Consider the following 8,702-nt stretch of genomic DNA (forward strand, 5'->3'; position numbering starts at 1 on the left):
TAGAACTGTAATAAATGTGTTTTAAGCCCGAAGTTTGCAGTGCTTTGTTAACAGTGGCAATAGGAAATTAATGCGGTAGCATTAACATGAATAAACCACAGAAGTTGTTTTAAAATTGAGATATAATTGACATATAGCATTGTATTATTTTATGGATAATAATAAAAATGATGTCCAGCATTTATTGAGCACTTAGGGAGAACCACAGTACAAGATCCTTTGTAGATGGAGTTTATTAATTCTCAGAACAGTATCATAAGGTAGATATTCTTTCCCTCACATTACAACTGAGGAAACAGAAGTCTAAAAAAGTGAAGCTACTTCATCAAGATCATATAGTTAGCAAGTGGCAGAATAAGGAGTTGAACTCAAGCAGTCTGAGTCCATGTCATACCATCTCCCATGCTCGTGCTGAGAAGTGTGGAAAATAATAGAGACCAGTAACTTACAGAGAGAATGAGAAGGACCATTCCAACACGGATGCCATGGTAGAGAGAATACCACAGATGCTGAAGGATCTATGCCCCGCATTGAAGGATGTAAAAAGGACAAGAAAGCTGGATTATTCAGGATTCGGTACCACTGGATCTCGAAGAGTACTTGGACCATGTCGGTCAGTACACAGTGGAGTGTCCTTCCAGTCCAGGGAAAGGGAATGAAAGAAGGAAACTGTGATGCATGTGGGCCTGGAAATGGAGAAAGAAAATGGAAAGCTTGGGAGGGGAAAAGTCTGAGAAAGAAAAACAAGATAAAATACTTAATTATTTTTATGGGAATGGTACAATCTGTTGCGCACCTATTCCACCCTACAGGGAACATTCACATTTGTTATTTTATTTAATCCTCACAAAACCTCTGCTAAATGAGTATTATTAACCTCATTTTTACAAGGGAGGAAATTAAACATCCAGAGAGGTTAAGTAATTGCTGAAAGGCATGGATCCAGGAAGTCTGATTCCAAAATTCATGCTTTGTCCTTTGTTTCTTTCTGCCCCCATGATAATCTCAGCCCTTCTCCAAGAAGGAGCAAATTTCCATTGAAATAAGAATGATAGGCAGAGCTGCCTTGAAAATTGGAAAGAGCTGCTTTGGAGGTTGGCAAGTTAAGAACAATCAAGCCGAGGCTAGTTTTTAACCAGGCAGCTGTTGAAGCAGCATTACTGACAAGCCCTGGGCTAAGCAAGGGCAATAGAGAGATCACAGTGAAATGACACACATCTTCTCTGCCTTATGTTTAGTGAGGGAACGGAGGAGTAAAAAGACTTCTCCACACCAACTTCAGGTTAGTGTTTATTCGTAGGGAGGGAAAGTAGAGAAAGATTTGGGAGAGGTAGAGTTTTACTTATGTCATAACATTTTATTTCATAAGAGAAAAAAGAGAAATCTGAAACAAGTTTGGCAAATCATTAAACATATATTTAATCTCATGGAGAAGGAAATGGCAACCTACTCCAGTATTCTTACCTGGGAAACTCAATGGACAGAGGAGCCTGGCAGTCCATGGGGTTGCAAGAGTTGGACACGACTTTGCAGCTAAACGACAAATTTAGTCTCGGTGCTTAGCACACAGGGAGGTGTCTGTTACATTGCTTCTCTTCCTTAGTTTGTAATGTGTCACAGTAAGGCACAAGTCAATGAACATAAGAACTACTGCTTTTAAAGAGATCATCACAATTGTAAACCATCAATGCCACACTCGTGGGAAGCACAGATTAGTACAGAAGGACAGCAGAGGGGCATCTGTGTGTATGTGCTTAGTCACTCAGTTGTGTCCGACTCTTGCGACCCCATGGACTGTAGCCTGGCAGTCTCCTCTGTCCGTGGGAATCTCCAGGAAAGAATACTGGAGTGGGTTGCCATTTCCTCCTCCAGGGGATCTTCCTTAACTTAAAAAGAAGCCGGAGGGACTTCCCTGGAGATCCAGTGGTTAAGACTCCATGCTTCAGATGCAGGGGATGTGGGTTTGATCTCCTGTTGGGGAATTAAGACCCCACATGCTGTGTAGCACTGCCAAAAACCAAAAACTAAGATTGAAAACTTAAAAAAAAGAAGCTGGAAAAGGCAAGGAAATGGATTCTCCCTTTGAGTTTCCAGGACACGTCTCTGTGGGTAATTTCATTTTAGCCTCGTGAGACCTGATGGAACTGCTGTCCTCAGTCAGGCCTGCAAGACTCTGTAAGAGACACTTGGAAAGTGGATGATCAGAGTGTTTCAAAACAAGGAGCAGCGGAAAGCAGATGTCTCAGAGTCAGGGAGAGCAGGGCCCATTCCAGGCGTCAGCTCACAAGTCCTGACTGTGCAGGGAGAGGGGAGGGGATGATGGTGGGTGAGACTCAGTCAGGATAAACATTTTAAGCCAGGAAAAGGAATTTGGATTTTATTGTAAATGAAATAGGAGCTTCTGGGGAGATTTAAGCCAGATAGAGATGATCAGGTTTGCTTTTCAGAAAGATCCTTCTGATGGGAATAAGAAGGTAAACTGAGAGGAAGGTGGGACTCAGCCAGGTAGACTGGGCTGGAGTCTGTCACAAGATCCTAGATGAGAGATATCTGGGGCTCTGAAATAAACAAAGTTGCAGTGAGGATGAAGTAATGTTTACAGAGTATTGATGAGGTATAATTTAAAAACTTGGTGATCCATCAGATATAGGAAGGAGATAGCACCAAAGATAACTTCCAGGTTTCTTCCTTGGTATTTCCAGGATGCACTGCTATTTTCTGTCATAAGGAACACAGGAGAAATATTTTTTTTTAATGAAGCTGAATTTTCTATAAATAATGCTGGACAAACCAGACATCCATATGCAAAAAAAAAAAAAAGAATCTTCACAAAGACCTTACACTTCTCACAAAAATTAACTTAAAATAGATCACAGGGCTGAATGTAAAATGCAAAATAAAATCCCTAAAAGATAACACAGAGAGTCAGATATATGTATCCCAATGTTCATTGCAGCACTGTTTACAATAGCTAGGACATGGAAGCAACCTAGATGCCCATCGGCAGACAAATGGATAAGGAAGTTGTGGTACATATGCACAATGGAAGATTATTCAGCTATAAAAAAGAATACATCTGCTGCTGCTGCTGCTGCTAAGTCACTTCAGTCGTGTCCGACTCTGTGAGACTCCATAGACAGCAGCCCACCAGGCTCCCTTGTCCCTGGGATTCTCCAGGCAAAAACACTGGAGTGGGTTGCCATTTCCTTCTCCAATGCATGAAAGTGAAAAGTCAAAGTGAAGTCGCTCAGTCGTGTCCGACTCTTAGCGACCCCATGGACTGCAGCCTACCTGGCTCCTCTGTCCATGGGGTTTTCCAGGCAAGAGTACTGGAGTGGGGTGCCATTGCCTTCTCCAGAACACATCTGAGTCAGTTCTAATGAGGTGGATGAAACTGGAGCCTATTATACAGAGTGAAGTAAGTCAGAAAGAGAAACACCAATACAGTATATTAATGCACAGATATGGAATTTAGAAAGACGGTAACGATGACCCTATATGCAAGACAGCAAAAGAGACATGGATATAAAGAACAGACTTTATAATTTAGACTTTATGGACTATGTGGGAGAAGGCGAGGGTGGGATGATTTGAGAGAATAGCACTGAAACATGTATATTACTGTATGTTAAAAGACAAGCAGTGCAAGCTTGATGCATGAAGCAGGGTACTCAAAGCCGGTGCTCTGGGACAACCCAGAGGGATGGGGTGGAGAGGGAGGTGGGAGAGGGGTTCAGGATGAGGGGACACATGTAAATCCATGGCTGATTCATGTCAATGTATGGCAAAAACCACCACAATATTGTAAAATAATTAGTTTCCAATTAAATTAATTAATTTTAAAAAATAAGAAAATGAGGTTAAGGTGAAAAAAAATTATAGAGATGGCAAATAATCATACTAAAAGTTGCTCCACACCATATCTTATCAAGGAAATGCAAATTAAAACAATAAGATACAACTACACATCTATTAGAATGGCTGTAATCCAAAATACTAACACCAAAACCCAAAACAGTAACAGGATGTGGAACAAAAGAACTCTCATTCAATATTAGTGATACGTAAACTGGCACAGCCACCCTGGAAGACAGCTGAACAATTTCTTACAAAACTAAACCTATCCTTACCACACAGTCCAGCAATCATGCTCCTTGGTAATTACCTAAAGGTTTTGAAAATATTTGTCTACACAAAAACCTTCACACATATGTTTCAGTTCAGTTCAGTTCAGTTGCTCAGTCATATCTGACTCTTTGTGACCCCGCGGATTGCAGCACACCAGGCTGCAACTCCTGGAGCTTGCTCAAACTCACGTCCATCGAGTTGGTGATGCCGTCCACCCATCTTATCCTCTGTTGTCCTCTTCTCCTCCAGCCTTTAATCTTTTCCAGCATCAGGGATTTTTCCAGTGAGTCAGTTCTTTGCATCAGGTGGCCAAAGTATTGGAGCTTCAGCTTCAGGATCAGTCCTTCCAGTGAATATTCAGGAATGATTTCCATTAGGATTGACTGGTTTGATCCCCTTGCAGTCCAAGGGACACATATGTTTATAGCACCTTTATTCATAATTGCCAAAACTTAGAAACAATCATGATATCCTTCAGTAGGTGAAAGGATAAATGTGCTGTGCTGTGCTTAGCTGCTCAGACATGTCTGACTCTTTGTGGACTGTAGCTCGCCAGGCTTCTCTGTTCATGGGGATTCTCCAGGCAACAATACTGGAGTGGGTTGCAATGCTCTTCTCCAGGGGACCTTACCAACCCAGGGATTGAACCCAAGTCTCCTGCATTGCGGGCGGATTATTTACTAGCTGAGCCACCAGGGAAGCCCAAGAATCCTGGAGTGGGTAGTCTATCCCTTCTCCAGGGGATCTTCGCAACCGGGTTCTCCTGCACTGCAGGTGGATTCATTACCAGCTGAGCTACCAGGGAAGCCTGATTTTTCATTATATATTTGTCATTATATATTTATAACATCAAGAATGACCCCTAATGTAAACTATGGACTCTGGGTGAATATGATGTGTCCGTGTTCATCAGCTGTAACAAATGTACCACTGTGGTGGTGAATGTTGATAACGGGGGAGTCTATGGAAACCTACTCCAGTACTCTTGCTTGGTAAATCCCCTGGACGGAGGAGCCTGGTAGGCTACAGTCCATGGGGTGGCAAAGAGTCGGATACGACTGAGTGACTTCACTTTCACTTTTCTTTCATATGTGTTTGGGGGCAAGGAGTATATGAGAATCGAAGCTTCTGCTCAATTTTTCTGTGAACCTGTTCTAAAAAATAAAGCTTATTATATGAAAAAAATGAAAATGAGAACAATTTTGAAAATGTTGTAAATAAGCAGAAATATTTTTTTATGGGTAGTTTATTAGTTCATTCCCAATTTATAGATGAGAACACTGAGGCTTGAGGGATAAAGGATTTTGCTCAAGGTCAAGCAGCACATTAAGTGCGGAGGGTAGAATTTGAACCTAAAAAGTTTAATTGCCAAGCCCATCCGAGTAGCCGTGTGTGAAATGAAGTTTGAGCCCATCTAAGTTTCCTATTGTTGTTGTACCATTTTAAAAGTAGGAAAGATAAAGGGGCCTAAATAGAAGTAAGCTTTTAGTACTTTTCCTCAAGGGGTAAAATGTTGTTACCAATAGATCATGATAAGTTACGTATGTGTCTTATAATATCAAGAGCAATGACTGAAGAAAATCATGCAAAGTGATGTATTCAAAAGCATTGTAAATAAAGGAAAATGGATGTTTTAAAAATTTCAACTAGTATTCAGGAGGCAAAAAGGATAAAATGAGAAATGAAGGGAGAAAACAAGTAACAAAAATGGCAGACATAAGCCTTAACATATGAATAATTAAGTTAAATGCAAATTGTCTAAATATTTTAATTAAACAACAAAGATTAGCAAAATGGAAGAAAAGTATGATCCAACAATATGCAGTCTATTAATAACACACTTTGAACATAATAACTGACTGCTATTGCTGCTGCTAAGTCACTTCAGTCATGTCCGACTCTGTGCGACCCCGTAGACGGCAGCCCATCAGGCTCCCCCGTCCCTGGGATTCTCCAGGCAAGAACACTGGAGTGGGTTGCCATTTCCTTCTCCAAAGCATGAAAGTGAAAAGTCCAAGTGAAGTCTCTCAGTTGTGTCCAACTCCTAGCGACCCCATGGACTGCAGCCTACCAGGCTCCTCCGTCCATGGGATTGTCCAGGCAAGAGTACTGGAGTGGGGTGCCATTGCCTTCTCCATAATAACTGACTAGTTTCCTATTTTGCTTAGTAGCTTAGAACAACCCACATTTATAATCTTGTAGTTCTGGAGGTTATTAGTCTACAGTGGGACTTTCTGAACTAAACACAAGATATCAGCAGAGTCGCATTCCTCTGGAGGGTCTAGGGGAGAATCTCTTTCCTTCTTTTTCCAGCTTCTAGGGTCCATCTACATTCCTTGGCTCATGGCTCCTTTCACCATCTTCAAAGCCAGTGGTATAAAACTTTCAATTATCTCTTCTCTCTGACCTCTGCTTCAGTCATCTCCTCTTTGGCTCTCCTGCCTCTCTATTTCCCTTATAAGTACTTTTGTCATTGTATTAAGCCCACCCAGATAATCCAAGATAATCTTCCCATTTTAAGATCCTTACTTTAATCACATAGGTAGTCTTTATTTTCATGTAAGGTTCTGGGGATCATGACATGAACATCTTTGGGGGCCTCTTATTCTGCTTCTCATAGGTCTCCAGGCAAAATACAGGCAGACAAATGATCCTTTCACAAATATAGGCTCATATAAGAAAGCTATAACCTGATGTGTCATTAGATACTCCTATGGCTAAATCCTTCCTAAGGACCAGTGTTCCCTGGGTACATAAATAGTGGACAATTCCAGATTCCACTGTTTCTTGGGGAAAGGCTACTATGCCTTCCAGCTCTGGTTTTTATTGATCCAGGGATTGGGTGGGATTGGACCTGCAAAATGGCAGGTTTTATTACAGGCAACAGAAGCAAGCAGGGGCTAATATACCTAAAGTGAATGGACAGAGATGAGGAAAATATGAAAAAGATGATTGTCAGATATTCCTAAAGACTCTATGGAAAATTCCAGTGTGGGAATAAGTCCATAAGAATTTATATTGAGCAACAGCAAAACAATAAACAAACAAGTCAAATAAAACCATATATATATATATACACACACAACTGAGAACATGAAATAACTCACTTTAGGAAACCACAAACTATTCTTTCCACAGGAGATGAATATGGGAGTTAGCGAGGCAAAGCAGGTCATGTTGACCTCTCAGAGCGAACTATGTCTGAACTCTGCTTTAAGGAAAATGAATACTTTTCATAGTCAGTGAAGAGTATTATGGAAGTTCAAGGCTAGACATCAATAACAAATCATTAGACTCTTGTAACTTTGTTTCTTCTTTTTTGATTAGACAAAAAAAAAGAGCCTAGGAATTCCCAGTGGTCCAGAGGTTAGCTCTCTGCACTTTCACTGCCAAAAGTTTGGGTTCAGTCTCTGATGGGAGGACTAAGATCCCACAAGCAGCGTGGCCAAAACCAACCAAACAAAAACCTCCAGTAGCACAGTTATAAGAGATCTATGCCCAACTATCTACTCACACAGGATTAATAAGGATTTAGACTGGTGTAGTGATTAGAATAGGCAATGGGCTTAGGAGTCAGACTTGGTTTCAAGTTTGCTAACAGTGTAAAGACTGTCATTTAATCTCTCTAACCCTTAGTCTCATTATGCATAAAATAAGGATAAATGATAGTTACTGACCTTGCAAAAGTGTTAAGTACTACATGAGCTAAGAAATACAAAATCTAAAAACAATCTATCATTTTCTAAGGGAAATCTTTCCCTGGTGGCTCAGATGGTAAAGAATCTGCCTGTAATGCAGGAAACCAGGGTTTGATCCCTGGAATCATTTATTAAATATATATATGCACCATACACTGTGAAATACACTATTTTATTTAACCATACAACAATCATATGAGGAAGATAATATCTCCATTTTAAGAATAAGGACACTAACATTCTAAGTTTACTCATAATATGTGGCAGATTTATTTGATCCTAAAGACTATGAGCTTAAAACATTACCCTACCTAGCCACTGATAAAGTTGGATGGTGGGTAGATAGTGAAAAGGTTGAATCAGAAACTAGCCTGAGTTGTGCAGAGAAGCACAACATTTAGCTAAAACTTCCTGTTAACATCTTAGAGGCAAACAGTGTATCACTGCTGTTGTTTAGCCGCCAAGTTATCTGTCTCTTTTGCAATCCCATGCCCTGTAGCCCACCAGGTTCCTCTGTCCATGAGATCCCCAGGCGAGAATACTGCATAGGTTGCCATTTCCTTCTCCAGGGGATCTACCTGACCCAGGGATTGAACCTGCATCTCCTGCATTGGCAGGTGGATTCTTTACCACTGAGCCACCAGGGAAGCCCAAGTAATCTATATCTATACATAAAAGACCTTTATCACTGGACAGGAAGCTAACTGGCCTGCCTTACAAGGTGACCACGAGGACTGAGGCAATCAGGTCAGGAAGGTACATAATGACACATGATAATATGACACATATTAGGTGATTTAGTAGACCACTCCCAAGCCCTCCTTCCTATTCTTTCTAATAACCTGCTGATTGGTCTGAGAACTCCCTCCAGTAATC

Source organism: Bos grunniens, chromosome 3 (genome assembly GCF_055505025.1).
Source record: "Bos grunniens cultivar Pamir isolate PY7600 chromosome 3, Bosgru_T2T1.0, whole genome shotgun sequence".
Classification (NCBI taxonomy): domain Eukaryota; kingdom Metazoa; phylum Chordata; class Mammalia; order Artiodactyla; family Bovidae; genus Bos; species Bos grunniens.